Source organism: Lolium rigidum, chromosome 1 (assembly GCF_022539505.1).
Source record: "Lolium rigidum isolate FL_2022 chromosome 1, APGP_CSIRO_Lrig_0.1, whole genome shotgun sequence".
Lineage (NCBI taxonomy): Eukaryota > Viridiplantae > Streptophyta > Magnoliopsida > Poales > Poaceae > Lolium > Lolium rigidum.
Genome location: NC_061508.1, coordinates 339,204,398 through 339,220,432, shown reverse-complemented (window position 1 = coordinate 339,220,432; position 16,035 = coordinate 339,204,398). Strand labels below are relative to the sequence as shown.

Sequence of the window (16,035 nt, the reverse complement as noted above, 5' to 3'; positions counted from 1 at the left end):
TGCAACTGGGTATTATCAGTTTACTGGTGCCGGTGACCAAAACCATGCCGAGCCGCTAGCCGTCCATTGTCCATCAGCCGCAGCTGCTACAAACAATCAAAGGAATGAATCCACAGAGAACATATAAAGCAAAACTTTATTCACCACATTTGGGAATGAACAACACGGCTCAAAGAGAAACAAAAAGCGAGAAAAGACTCGTACTGACCAAAACTATAAGGCGGCTTTTTTCTTTTGGAAACAATAACAGATCAAGATTCTATACAGACTGACATTAGTAACAAGCAGAAACAAGGATTCTAGTTAAGACCATATTCTAAATGCTTTCCAAGATTAAGATGGCAGCTGCACCAAACAAAAAATTTCGTACAAATTAAAAATGTTTCAGAGGTTCAAATTGTCTTTAGAAGCTACAGGAAAATTACCATTGTACACCTGATGCTTATAAGCAACGAAGAAGAAGAACTGATAGATGTCTCTGTTGTCTGTGGGTACTCCGGATTAAGTATTGGTTCTATCTTGTCTACCATTAAGTCGTCCTCCTTGCCCTTGAAGAAAAACAATTCATGGTTAGTACAGCACACATACATAGACATAAACAAGATGCAGAAAGATAAACAGCTACGATGGCTATTCAAGATAAAAGTGCAATTGATATAAAAAAAACACCAAATGAGCATCAGATTCTTCTAGAATGAATCGACACGTGGGTAGCTACTCACACCTTGTGGCACTGAGATGAAAGGTTGCAAAGTAGCCATAAATATCGTGCCAGAAACAAGTACTATGCACACTACCAGATTGTTTCATGTGAATAGCAAAGACCATGACGCAATATATACAGCCAGTAAAACTAGCATAGTGATTAAAAAATGCTCATTTTGAGATTGGTCTCACAGCTTGAACTAGAACGAGTTGATTATTCACCACATTGGGAACAAACAAAAGCATCCCAAAGAGAAACAAAGCGAGAAAAGACTTGTACAGACCCGAACTTTAAGACAGCTTTCTTCTTGAAACAATAACAGATCAAGACTCTATACGGACTGACATTACTAACAAGCAGAAATAAGGATCTAGTCAAGACCAAATTCTACGGGTTAATATGGTAGATGCACCAAACAAATAATTTCATGCACCTTAAAAATGTCTCAGACATTCAAATCGTCTTTCAGAAGCTAGAGGAAGCTTACCATTGTTCAGCTGATGCTTATAAGCAAAGAAGAACTGATACATGTCTCCTAGGTAGTCCAGCTTAAGTACTACAGCTAATGGTTCCATCTTGTCTGTCATTTAGTCGGTCTCCTTCCTTGCCCTAGAAGAAAAACAATTCAGGGTTAGTACAACACACCCTGTTCTTATATATCTTATAACAATAATTAGCACAGAGGTCAAAAGAACTAAACAAGATCTGCTCTAAATCACACAAACCACATAAACTAGCTTTGCTTCGCTGAGCAACACCACTAAATTTGAACAGGCAACATTACCAAATTTTTACTAGTCCCAGACTAAAGTAATTTAATGGCTGCGCTGTCATTGAATCTTAGTTTGGAAAAAAAGGAGAATTTCAGCCCTTAAAATGGATGCACCGGAGAATCTAAAAGATAAGAATCTCTTCTTGTTAACAGAAAATTGCACATCAAAATCACATAAACACTACCATAACTGGTGTGTTAATGTACAACACAAATAAGCTGGATTAAGTTACTGAGTTGTATATATCCAGCACCATGCACAACACATATACATATTGGGAATTGGCAAAAACATCTAGGAAATGATATACAAGCAATTGGCAACTGAAAAATCTTTCAATGGTGCAAAGGGGAAAGAACAAGCAGCAAAACAAAATCACCAGCAGCACAAAACAGTACCAGAAAACCTCCACATATAATTAATTCAAAGACTTCATAGCCAGATGCTGGACATCGACTCAAGGAATCACCTGAAAGAATTGTAGCCAAAACCGAGATAGCACCACCACCGCGGTTGCGGCGTGGTGAACTCTCCGCCACGGCCTTGGCAGCAGCAGTCACACAGCATACTTTTATGCACCTCACATATTAGAAAATGCATATTAGAAAAGAAACGAGTGCAATTAAGCTGGTATGGAAAAATACACACATTATCAATGAGATGAGCAGATGAAAAGCGTTTGGTGTCCATACCTCTGGCGCCTAGATCTCCTCATACTTGCACGTGACGGGCATCGCTGCGACCCTTGCGAGTTGCAGCTGCCATAAAAAGACCTGCCGATTGTGTATATTCTGGGTAAGATTTTTTTATCTAAAAAAGAATAATAAAGCACTACAAATATAATCTAGACTAGAGCGCAATAACACTACTGCCTTTCCCAGCTAGCAGTAGCTGTTCTCTAATATCCTAGTGCCCATGGTGGCCATTGCAGACATGGTAACAACTAGCAGATAAATGCAGATCCTGAAGTGAACAAATAAAGAGAACTTACAATCGTGGGGCAAGAATACTACTGCTGTCGAAGAATTCTGAACAAATTAATTACTTAATAAAGCTCTACACTTTCCCAATTGGAATGAAATAGCAATCAGAAAAGTTGATCTCAAGTATTGATTCGGTGAGATTCATATAAACATGTAGCATTTCGAACTTGTTCTATTATTATAGAATCAATCAAGAGCAATTGGGCAGCAATTGCATCTTGACAGCTCGGACAAGCTAATTCTGCACAACAAGAGTCAATGTTTTATAGCAAGCCTAAACTAAATCGTATGGTGTGATCTAGCTCACACGGAAATAGACACCTAGAAATCTTATGGTTAGCACACACAGGAGGTTAAATTCTGAATACGAATGTCAGCCTTGGCAGATCCACAGCGCACCGAACCAGGAACCAGAAGTGAAGAAACAGGGATCCTTACCTGCAGGGCAAGCTGGCCGGTGGACGCGAGCTCGTCGCGGACGAGGTCGCCGGCGGCGATGTGGAGGTGGCCGGCGAGCAGCAGCACACCGTAGTCCCCTGGCCGCCATCTCTTCTAGCTGGTCGGCTCTGCCGTGTTTCGTTGCCGGCGGAGGGAACGAGGATGGCTTGTGTGGGCGACGGATCTCCGCGGCACGCATCGTCGCCGGCGCGTCGTCCTGGTTCCCGGCGCACCCTCACCCGCGCTCAGCAGCCGCCGCGGCCACGCGCGCGACGCCGGCAAGGCGAGATCGACGGAGCCGCTCGCGTGGATGCACGCAGGCGTGCGCGCTCCGGCGAGCAAGCCCGGCCGCGCCGGCGTGGTCGCCGCCTCTCTCATCGCAGGAGAGGAAAGAAGGGGGAGAAATTCGGTTCGGCTTGTTTTATTCCGGGGGATGAGCTTCGACCGTCGATCTGCATTGGACGGCTAATAACACGCAGAGCGCAAAACGGGCTGCTCGGCTATTGGGCTAGTTGGGCTGCTGGGCCAGTTGGACTCTGCTGGCGCGTGAGTAGATACGAATTTCGACAGAGTTTTCGCTGCTGGACTTCTCCCGCGCGAGTAGACGCACATGAATGAATAAGCACGTAGGGAGATAACTACCTGTATACGAGCTCGGCGCCGCCGATGGCGAGGTCCCTTTGACGACCTGAAATATTTCTTATCGGCGTGATGAAGAACTTCTCTCAAACATTTCTTATCGGCGTGATCATAAACAATACACGACTTGAAGACTAGAAGATGGACTTGACGGTCACATAGATGCACCCAATGAGGTTTAGGGATGTGATCTAGGGTTTATGGCTATGGAACTCTACAACGCCAACTTGGTGTAGAAGGGTTCAACGCCATCTTCTGTAGGAATGGCTTCTATATATATAGTTGTCGACATTATCATGTTCTATGTATTAATATCCTCCACTCAGTCGCAAGGGGTCTGATCTGTCAACCTCGACCACGACGTCCGGCAAAGTAGAGATCGACGGATCAACAAGATCCAAAAAGTAGAAGTATGAGAAACCCTAACTCCAAGGGAGGTTTCCATTGCCTTGAGGACCGCCTCAACCGGAGATCATATTCGCAAGTTACGGCTCGCTGAAAAAGAAATTCATGGAGAAATCTCCAAGCACCTAAAATTCATAGCACGCCGCCACTACGATGGGACGACACATGAAATGATAGGTAATATATATCTGTCATTTCATGCATAAATGAAAACAGGTGAATCCCAAAACAACTCCCTCTAGCCTCCGAGAATAGGCGGGAAACGTCGAAAGACCTTTCCATAATAGTGTGCCTACGGTCACTTGTTGCAATATTTTTTTTCTCTTACTAGGTATACAGCTTAATTAGTGTCTAAGCTAGGGCTTAGGGTGTAAGTTTAGGGTTTAGGTCGGGATTATGGTTAAGATGTAGGAGTCTAGGATACTGATCTACACATATGGTCTAGGTCTCCATGCCAAACTAATTTGTGTATTTCCCTATTTACGACAACCTTGTATACCCAAGTTCTTACCACACGGTGGGCGGGTACTTCAATTTAGTTGTATTCACATGAATACCCAACTACACACCCAAATATTTTTTTTAAATACACGCATGTCTTTTTTTACACATAAAAGGATCATGTAGCTCACTTTCTTATTTTACAAAATAATCTTTTTTGCATGTCTTTTTGTTATTGAAAATTCAAATATTATTTCTTTACTTTTATTTTCGTAAATACGTATGTTTCTTAAGCATAAGTATCCTTCATTGTGTGGGTTTCTCAAGCACATATAATATATGTCCTTCATTGACTATAATTTTAAATACTCATACTCAAAATTGTGGGCTTGCCCTTACTACTTGCTAAGGAGTTTGGGTTTCTGATGGTTTTTAGCACGATTTCATGAGTGTTGCCCCTATTCTACGACCACCGGGACGGAAACACCCTAGCTTTTCAGCGCGCATAATTTGGCGGGCAATAGGATGGGACGACATATGAAATGATAGGTAATACTCCCTCCGGTCTCTTTTAGTTGACTCGGATTTAGTACAACTTTGTACTAAATTCGAGTCAATTAAAAAGGACGGGAGGGAGTATCTATTTATCATTTCATGCATAAGTGAAAACAAGTGAATCCAAAACAACTCCCTCTAGCCCCCGAGAATAGGCGGAAAACGTCCAAAGACCTTTACATAATAGTGTGCCTACGGTCACTTGTTACAAGATTTTTTTTCTGTTACTAGTGTGTAAGCTAGGGTTTAGGGTGTAAGTTTAGGGTTTAGGTCGGGATTAGGAACCTAGGATACTGATCTACAACTATGGTCTAGGTTTCCATGCGAAAGTGATTTGTATATTTTCCTAACCTTGTATACCAAAATTATTACCACTCGAGGGGGGGGGGGTACTTTAATTTAGTAGTATTCAAATGAATACCCAACTAAACACCCAAACATTTTAAAAAATACACGTATGTGAATTTTCTATGTGATAGTGATACATACTAATAAATAAACCTTCCTATGATGTTATAAAGGATAATGTAGCTCGCTTTCTTATTTTTCAAAATAATCTTTTTTCATGTCTTTTTGTTATTGAAAATTCAAATATTATTTATTTTACTTGTAATTTTCGTAAATTCGTATGTTTGAAGCATAAATATCCTTCAATGTGGATTTCTCAAGCACATATAATATATGTGTGATCATTAATTCATATATAATTCTTTTATAAATGTTATTTTATTATAAGCACTCAAATTTTTGGGTCTGCCCCTACTACATGCTAAGGAGTTGGGGACTACGATGGTTTTTGGCACGATTTCATGAGTGCCACCCCTATTTTATGGCCCCGGAACAAAAAAAACCCTAGCTTTTCACCCAAGATAGAGTTGACCCAAAAAAAAACAGGCATGAAAACATAAAACCTTTCCTTCAAAGTGGGACTTTTTTACTATAAGTCGAGAAACTTCCTACAAGATAGTATTGTAAAGTTGTGTATTGACTTTTAATCTTTAAACAACATCATATACCCTTATTAGGACCCCATGAAAAAAGGGAAGTGCTTTTTACCCTTCCTCGCACGATTTCATGCGATATCATGTTACATGGGCTTCATGTCGTACAACCCTAGCTTTTCATCGAAGTGGTGATTCCATGTCACTTTACTCTTTGTCTATGTTAGAAAGATCATAGGAACCTCACAAAACAAAAACAAAAAACATGCCAAGTTATTAGAAGAGTTGGGTCGGCGGACTCTAAGTGGGTGCAATCTATCTTCTTTTATGAAGTATAAAGGTCACTTTAAACTTGTATTTGATTTTAATCTTTACACCACACCTATATATGTGTATATAGGGGAATATGTGTCTAGTGGGTCTAGTTTTTCTTTAAAAGAGGTTATTTCATGTGACTTCACGCTTTGATTTTCATCTTTACACCACACATATACACCAATAAGAGGCCAACATATTACAAGAGTTGGGCTGGTCGGAGGCCAACTTCTCACGATCTTTATTCTATGTCCAACTATTCTTCGAGACGAGAACAACTTTCGCGACGTCCTCCAACGCTGATGTAACACTTCTCGTCAAGGTGACAAGTAGGATATCGACATCGTAAGATAGTTTCCTTCTTTATTTGTTGAGGTAGCGGCCCCCGAGGGTGTGAGACAACGACGGGTGATGGCCGCCAAATGGACTTCCATTGGTGCATGTGTTTAGCACCATGCGAGCTAGCATGAGCGACTGCCCAACACCGGACATGCATGCCACTTCCTTGATGAAGACAAGGGAGACTCGAAAGCCGATGTCGATGAGCTATACATACTACACTAATGAGGTTGAGAAAATGCCACTAGACCTCGGCGCGCTTATCCCTCTTCACCGGCCAGCATGGTGGTGTTGACGGGACACGTGCACGCTAGTGAACTCATTAATTAAACGACCGCCGGTGAGTTAGTCGTCGTCTTCGACAACTTGGCGTGAGAGTGAGAGAGAGAGAGAGAGAGAGAGAGCAAAGGTACATATACCAAAATGGCTTTGGCTTTAGATGGTCGTATATTTGTGAGTTAGGGATGGCAATGGGTACCCATGATCCGCGTACCCGCCAGGTAAAAACCCAATAGGAGTACGGGTATGAAAAAAAAAATACCCATGGGTTCGTAAATGAGAAAATATTATACCCACCAGGTAGAGTGAGTACGGGTATGGGATCGTAGAACCCATACCCATACCTGCATACTCATTTACCCATCTAATTTGATAAGTGGGCCGCCCTAATATTCTAAACTACTCAATTTTCCCCTAATCACAACCTTCACGTTGCTAGGCTGAACCTCACGCTTTCCAATCTCACAATCGCTGGTAGGTTAGTGAGGATTAGACCAATATTTATGATTGCTTCACCTCCTGTCATATTTTGTAGATCAATTTGATGTGTTGTAAGCGCGGGTATTTTTTACCCGTGGGTACCCATTTACCCTGTCGGGCGACGGGTATGAGAAAAACTTGTACCTGTTGACGGATATGGGTATGGGTGACGGATAAGATTGAATGAGACTGGATGACTCTACCCGTACCCATACGTATATGAAGCTAAAGGAGTAGGTGCTCATGGTTTGTACGTTTGTGACACACATGAACAATAATTTAATTCCAAAATCATGCACGAGGCAAGTTATTTAATTCCATGCATAATTTTGAAACGAAATTAAGTGCGTAGCCTCGCAAAAGAGCGGGTCGCGTGGGATGAATAAACAGCCTCCTCGATTCCAGCAAATCATCAATCAAAACTTTCCGTGTATGTGTAAAAGAGAAAAGGAAAAGGAAAATGAAAATGGAAAGTAAAATCACGCAAAGCACGCCCTCACTTAATTCCTTTGGCTCTCCCTCAAATTCCCCCCTTCCTCTCTCCCTCCATCGCCGCCGCCCCAGCACCTCGCCGGCCACCGCACCTCCGTCTCCTCCTCCCCAACGCACCCCATCCTCTCCATCCAGAACCCCCAACGGCGGCCGCATCCCCCACCACCCACGCGGTCTCTTCTCCTCGATCCTCGCTGGCGCATGCGACCCACCTCTGCGCCGTCAAGAACCGGTGACCTCCACCCTCGCGTCCTGTCGCCCGGAGGTCAACTCCATCTCCGCCCTCCTCTGGGGGTCCTTCACCGTGCGGATTCCGACCCTCGGCGCCGCGCTCCGGGAAGACGTACATTCCCTGTGGGCACGCCTCTATCGGCGAGCTCCTGCTCCGGCGCCCATCCGGAGAAGGAAAGCCGCTTCAGTTCACCCAGCCACCGCGCCCCTATCCTACTCCGACGACCTGCTACTCACCGGACCCCTGCCCCCGCCTCCACAAGCCGGTGAGGTGAGCACGACGGTGGCCCTTCCTAGTGACCCCTTCACCTCACGGCATTTCCTCTCGTACTAATGGAGTGCTGCGTTTTTTTTTCTCTCTCTGCATATGCGTGTGTCATGTGTGTTGGGTGAAAGCCATAGGAGAAGCTTGGGACGGATGGATTGATGGTGGTGCAGCTCGAGGCGGTGGCTGGTTTGGGAGGGGCGACGGCTTGCTCTACCACTCGGACAATGATGGGGACAGATATTGCTATGGCTTGCTGCTAGGAAGGTGACTCGTCCCTGCTGCCGCCTTTTTCTCTGTTGCTAGACTATGAATGTTGGTTGGTTGTTACGTTGCTTGATGATGATGGCTAGTCGTCGTTGTCGTTCGGATTTGTTGTATCTTGCATCTGTATATCTAGTGGTTCCTCTCCTAATGTGCGCGGCCTGAATATGATGGAATTTTGTCATGTGTGGTACTTACTAATCTTACTAGATTATCTGCGCCTTTTGTGGAGTTGCTTCGGTTGAAACATACATAGGTGTTTGTTTGCTGGCCGGTGCTTGTGCAACTTAGTAGATACGTATATGCATTGCTGCTAGGTCGGTGGATACCTTGCTGTTACTAGCGAGCAACCGAGGAAACACTAATTTACTCCTCTGCTTGTTCATTGATTCAGTAAGGTGCAGAGACAAGCCTTACTGTGACTTTTCTCTAGTCAATTCTCTTTATCCGAACTATTGCAAACTTGTCATTTTTTTAATTACAGATGCTTGACACTTCACTTTATGTGATTCATTCATTCTTTAATCAGCGGCGTTCCTTTCTTGACATGTCTTAGCTAGATGCAGAGTTATAGCTCTGAATATTTGTAAAAGACTTAGGTCAGGAAAACAGTTTATATAGTGTTTGCATTTGGTCTCGAGCTTTCTAATTAATCCACTGGTAAACATCAACAAAATCCCCTCTACACCCCTCGTTTTTTGGCAGGATGTTTCTGGGAGGCACTAAAATAGATACGAATCATGCCATGAACCCTTCACGACCACAGATCAAAGTGCTGCTACACGGGCAAACTGCCGGTGCTGATGCGAGGAGCTCGCCCTGGCATAGGGGAGGCACAGAGGACGGGCTTGTGGTCACCTGCCCAGGCTGCTTCTGCGGGCAACCACACCCTCGAGCTTCTGCTCCGGCCACAGTTTCGACCACCCGCACATGCTACCGACTACGTCCCTGAGTTGCTGCTAACGCCCAGTCGCCCACCACTCCGAGCTGCTTCTGATGCCTGATAAGGTCTCTCTCCTCCATCTGTTCTTTCTAAAAATTGTATCTTTTCTCCTGTTGAATGTGTAGCCAGTAGTGAAAATCATATGCATTTGTGGGTAGGAAGTTTTGTCAATCAGTACAACATTGGTCTCAGCATGTTTTAGTTTGTGATCATTTCATAGGTGTTGAATGGTTTATTTTTTTATTTAGGTATCGGTTGTGCATTGCTTGGAGTTTCTTTGCTTGCTGTTTCCCTTGAGTTGTAGTTTCATACTGTTCCTTTTTTTTTGAACATTCAGAATTCTGAACCTACAAGTTCAGTCTGCTACATCCACGCCTGCTGTTATTCTGACTTTATGCTTGTTATTATGCAGACTGCTACAGGTTCAGAATTTCTTATTTTTTTTAATGTCCTTGTTATTCTGACTTTATGTTGCACTTTCGCAGTTGATACTGGAGCTTGGACCATACATTGAGGAGCTCAAGAATACACATGGTGCAATTTTTGAATTTGGAAATCCGAAGTAATTGTTCTGAGCATTTGCTCTAGGGATTTCCTTTTTTACATTGCTATTTGTTTTTTGAATGGAAACATTTCTAATGGTGATGGTGTTCTTTACTTACATCCCTATGGTACATGCTCCTGGTCCTGCAACCTCCTTGATGGTGCACTTTTCAATGAAATGAAACGCAAAGATATCTTTGTGTTTTCTCGATGAAAATAGCGTATCAATGGTTAATTTCTAGATGATGCTATGGTTAACCTAGGTTGTATTTATGGCTCTTTGACTAGTAATTTTTACTGCAGATTTTTTCCGGTGTGAACCGGCTGTTCTGCTCCGGCGGTGCTGCTATTGCTGGGCTGGAAATGCCTCCTATGACTTGCGCGTGGTTGCAGCTCTAGCCATGTTTGCTTCGACTACCTCTCCAACTCCGTCTACTATTCTCTTCGGTGATTCCTCATGTTCCCCTTTGATCTCCTGATTTTCTCATGGTCTTCGTCCTTTCTTGTGCCGTGTCTCGTTGTTTTGCCCACCGACTCGATGCCATGTGTCTGTCTACAGTGTCGTTTAACTTGTATGGATTTTTGGTATTCTTGTGCTAGATTGTGCTGTTGCTGGTGTAGTTCATATTATGTTAGCTGTTGATCTTGTCCAGATTTCATGAAACATGTTTATGTGCTTGTTTGGTATATTACAGCACGATGAATCTATGTGATCCAAAATCCTGCTCATCCGAATTTAGAAGAATCTCCGACATCCTTTTATGGATGGAGGGAGTAGAATTTTGCAGGGGACATTTTTTTTATTGTTTACATATATATCCATGGTCCTGATGTCAAGTGATTGCATGTGGTGATACCTGCTGGGAACTTTTTGGTTGAAGACTTAAATCTATGAGTAGAAATGGGTTCTAATCTCTTTTGATAAACGGTAATCATCTCTTACCAAATGATTGCCACTTAACTAGTATAATGCTAGCCTTCTGTTGAGACTATGTACCTTGATGTGCTATTTTCTTTCGCACCACAGTTTTGTTTGACAGTGACTTCTGGTGTTTCTGTGTATGCCTTGTATAGTTGTATACCTTAAATGCACACTGTTTTCCTTAACAACAAACATGGGATTTTTTTTTTTTTGCAATAGGGATCAACAAGTGAGGCTTCAAATAATGTTAAGGAGTCCACAAAGCAGGTGAGACATAACTGTCGACTTCAACTTGAAGAATATTAGTTATGTGCTGAATATGAAGTGAAAAATATACCAAGGCCTGCTTCATAGGATAAAAATAGGATGTGAGCTCTTACCATCTTGATTTGCATGCAGGGATTTTCTCTTTCGGCATGGAGGATGTCATGTGCTTTGGGTTCAGAATTGTGTTTTGTCGGAGGCTTAAAGGAGGTGAACTGTTTTTGTCTACTACGTGATATCATCTCACCGAAACTGCTTCTCCTTATGGTACTTGTTTTACATAGTGATACCTACTCTAGAATGATCATGGGGATATGTCTGGGAAAGAAGAGAGGCTTTGTTGTTAACTTCTGCTATTTGTTTTTTCCTTAGTGAAGTATTTGTTTGAGTTAAGCTTCTGCCTTTAGATACAAACTTGGGGTTTCCAAGCTAATTGGCTACCTCATTCCTTATTCAATATAAGATTACCTGTCACTTTTAATAGTTTGTTATAGGAAAAAAATGCTATGTCAGGCCTGATCATTGGAATTAGATTGTTGTTTTAATTCTCATACTGAATATGATTTCGGTAGCCGGTGAAAAATGGCTAGTAAAGACAACTGCAACTCTAACATGATGCTACGTCATCGCCCTGCACCCTGGCACTATGGAGAGGCTCCAGCTCTTCCTGTTCAGGGTAAGTGGTTTCTTTTGTTAGGTCCAGAAAATTTGAGGACGAGCTGTTGATATGGATGCCGATCTAAGAGTTGTGGTGGTGTTCTGTACGATGCAAGTATCTGAGTGTGCTGGTCAGGATTTTAGGTTACAAATTTGTAGCAAAAACCTAACCTTTCTCGCTCTAATCGTTGTTAGGTATCTGGTTGGTGCCAATTTAGCCATTGTGCAGATAATTTAGCTTGTTTTTAATCTGGCTTGAGCTATTGAGTGTTTGAGCTTACATTCTCTTTTGGTAAATGTGAGTGTTCCCTAGGTGTATGCTACTTCCCGAATCATTATGTGCATATATCATGGCTGATTGTGTTTGTCTTTAGATTATCATCAATAGAATACTTCCAAGTGTCGGGGATATCTTGTGCTCTTCTTATAAATCTATGCTTTGGACTTGATCAAGCACGATAATAATTCAGTCTGTAATGATGTAAGAGTGGAATGCTCATCTGTGTTTGAGTTGCCAGAATGTGCTCTGATAAGTTCCCCACTTGTGTTTGCTTTATTATGGATGTAGTTGAGTCAGGAAACCTTGTGGTAGCCATAATGTAAATCCATGCTTTGTTATTGATCAAGTATGGTCGGAGATTTAATTTCCATGATAAACATTTAGTTTGCAATGAGTAAGAGAAGAATGTGCTCTAAGAAAATGTTTGGAAACTAGTATTAATCATCATGGTGCTTGTGGTGATAGCACTGCCAAGGTGATTTGGGTTTTAGCACTGCCAAGGGTCCATGTTTTCTTTGTTGGGTGGTGGAACTGGAATGCATCTTGCCATGCTTCCGGGTCAAATTGGAAAAATGCAAATCTCTTACACATGTAGTTATCATCGTTTATGATCAAAAGTGCAGCTATCCTACTTTGTAAGGCAATTATGCTGGAAAAGATTATGAACTAGAGCCATTAGAGGAAAGTCTGCATGTATTTTTACGTCTATGATGTTTATTTTGTTAGCGGGTTATTTCATTGTAGATTGCTCGCGGGACTTGGAAAATAATACTCTGTGTCCTCCATTATGTATTCTTGCTAAAATTTGTTCTTTTTCTCCTGTTGTATGTGTACGACGTTGGTTGTTTGGTGTTGTGAGATTGCTGTTTGGTCATGTTAATTTGTAAGTCTATAGTATTGCGTTGCTACCACTTTCTGGTGCGCAAGTACGGTCATAATCATCCTATTGGGTTCTAATTTTCCTAAATGCTCTTTTTTTTTGGAATTTAAACGACTCGTCCAGATTCTTCAGTTGGAAATAATAAAAGTAACAAGACTTTGTCTTGCTCTGTTTAAGGAGAGTACATCCATAGGTGTAACAAAAATACTAGGCTTTGTTTTGCTCATATTTAGACTTGCATAATCTGTAGGTGGGAGTGTACTCTTATTTAAGCTTTCAATCATCACGTGTTAGTATATCAAATTCTGAAGACTCGGAATTGTTGAATAGTGGTTTATTTGCCGTAGAGGTGACTGTTTTTGTGGTTTTTCCTCGTGCATCCTAGGTGGTAACCAAATGCGACGCTGGCGCAGTTCCTCCTGTTGTCCTGCATGACCGGGTTACATGCACCGTGCCCGTCGTGCTGCAGAACTCCTCATGATCCATTAACCATGGTTTGTGAATTCTTAAAGGTGTCTTCTCATATATTTCGACTGGGTGTTGTGCTCAGATGATGAAACTAAAGTGAAATAAGAAATCTTGCGATGTTTCTTTTGCTCACAGCTCTATGCTCCTTTTGCTCCGGCTGGTACTGACATATGCACCTAGCCATGGCTGCCAGTTCTGGCCGTTCTAGCTTCCGGTTATGCCTACGGTACTTGTATCTTTCAGCGGTTTCCTGCAACTTTAGGCTTTCTTCTTATGTTTTGCCTTGATGTTTGTCTTTCTCATGGCAGTCTTTTGCTTAGTCACTTGTTGACTCCATTTCTTTACAGATTATTCAGTTCACTCCAAAACATGGCTGTGAATATCATATCTAGCTGATGCGCAGAAGCAAAAGAACATCTTTGATGAGCATGGTCATCTTATGCAGTAGTGTTGATAGTCTGGTTGGAAATCATATTTGAGCTGCTAATGACTTTATTTTGGTATGCCAAGTGGCTTTGTTGGCTGGGTTGATTTCACATAATAATCGGCAGAAAATGACATTATCGCCTTGTGGGTTGTTTGTCCAAATTTTAAATTTTAGCTTGGCATAGCATATTTTAGTGGGTTCCCTTTTTGTAGTCTGTAGCTTTCTTTTTAGTTTAGAGGGGTCAGTGGTTGCTTTGCTGTTGATGGTGATGCAATTGGCTACTAAATGTGTTGTTTCTTGGTCTCGTGCTTAGCTGCTTAGTTCGTTCTGTGCGCAATCGAATAGTATTGGTAATGAACATTTTAATGATGCCATTTCTGTTATCTGGTGCAGGTGGAGCTGATTCAGCTTGGCCTTGAGGATGTCGGCCTAGGTTAAAACCTCTATGTTGATCTTGTGGTTCACCCCTTTGATCTTTGGCTGCCTTGTACTCACTGTGGCTATGTTATTCGCTAGCCAGCAGAGGCTTGGAATTATGTTTGTGATGGCTATGTTGCCACCTAAATTTTGTTGCGAGGAATCTAATATATGCCTGGTTACTTGAGGTCCTGATGCTTGTACGCATGGAAATCTAATGGATTTGATGATTTTGTGTTAGTAGCCTCAGCTTTCTGTTTTATAGCTCTCAATCGTAATGTTTAGTACTGTGTGGCTCTCAATCCTACTGTTGATTATTTTATGGTTAGGAAAATAGCATAAGAGCAAATTTGGCTACTAAATGTAGATTGCATTTTTTTATTCCTATATGAAAGAATGTTGTGAATTCTAATCCTGTTCACACTGCTTTTATGCTTCCCTTTGATGCTCTATTAGTATAGATTGGAATTGCATTGGGAAGAATGCTCCCAGTTTGATCTATAGTCTTTTCTTACTTGGTTCCTTCTACCAGGAATTAACATCTGTTTATCCCATTGTTCAGTTTGGTTATTCCTGGGAGGGGTGTCTGTCTTCTTGACTCTCGTGTTTGGTTGAGTTTTGGACTTTTGGTATTGTCTAAACATGTCAATAATAATGTCTTTTTTCTTGTGACCTGCAGGTTCAGCTGGTTGGGTCTAGTGCATTTCCTGATGTGTATCGGCCTTGAGTAGGACAGCGCGTCCTTGGCCTACTGTCTCACTCATCAACCGCTTTGGGTCCGTCGTCACCCAGCATGCTCTCGTGCTGCTGCTGCTTTGGCTTATTCCTGTGTGATATTGTTTGAATAAATTCTTTTGGTATTCAGTGGCTGGAAAGTTGGAATGATCAGAAGTTGTAAATATACGGTTGTCTTTGGTTCAACTTCCGAGTCTGAGTTGTTTTGTGTATTTATATATCACAAGGGTTGTGCTCGAAGCAATTTTAGTGTCAAATATTTTGCTGTTTGATCAAATTGTCCAAATAATGGAAGGTACTATTTTTTTGATTAACTTGTAATAATTGGATAATGAGCATAGCCGTGTCTTGACTATAAAGAAAATCCCATGGTCAGTTCTCGCTGTGTGGAAATAGCAGTATAGAAATGGGCTTTGACGGATTGATGAGCACGTCATTGTGGTTATAAGCGTCAGCTGCTGACGCCTTGTGGTTATAAGATCACGGCTGCAAATTGTCATTATACATCCAGCTGATTGTTTCATAAGAAAAACAAGGATACTTACTTCTGTCAGTAAAACAACATAGCATAGAACAATTTCCTCTGAAATCTAGGCAAAATTCACGGAGTGATTAACCGGACAATGGGAGTTCAATGGTAGGAGTGCTGGGGCGGAAAATTGATTTGTTGCCGCATATCCTCTTTTGGTTTACAGCTTCAATTTAAGATGGATGGAGTGCATTACTTCAATTTTCTTCTGCAATTGATGCACAGTAATGAAGATCAAGTGTGGGCACGTATAAATTTAGAAAATCTGCATATAAATTCAGAAGGGTATGCCACGTTCAAAAAGCAAAACAAAGAAAACTCTTGTATCCCTATTATGTGAGAAATTTCATGGCTTGGAAAAAAAGTCGTGAAGACTAATTTGTACTTCATTTGTCCCACAAGTAAGACATTTTTAGGAAACTAG

The 16,035-nt window shown here is 41.9% G+C and overlaps 1 long non-coding RNA gene across 1 annotated transcript; it reads right to left on the bottom strand.

The window, feature by feature from the left end:
• Positions 1 to 1,228: 1,228 nt before the first annotated feature.
• Positions 1,229 to 2,255, bottom strand: LOC124684462. The gene is made up of 3 exons (XR_006997031.1): positions 2,172 to 2,255; positions 1,949 to 2,058; positions 1,229 to 1,315 (listed from the first exon to the last, which is right to left on the bottom strand). It is a non-coding gene; the product is annotated as an uncharacterized LOC124684462 (long non-coding RNA).
• Between the last annotated feature and the right edge of the window lie 13,780 nt (positions 2,256 to 16,035).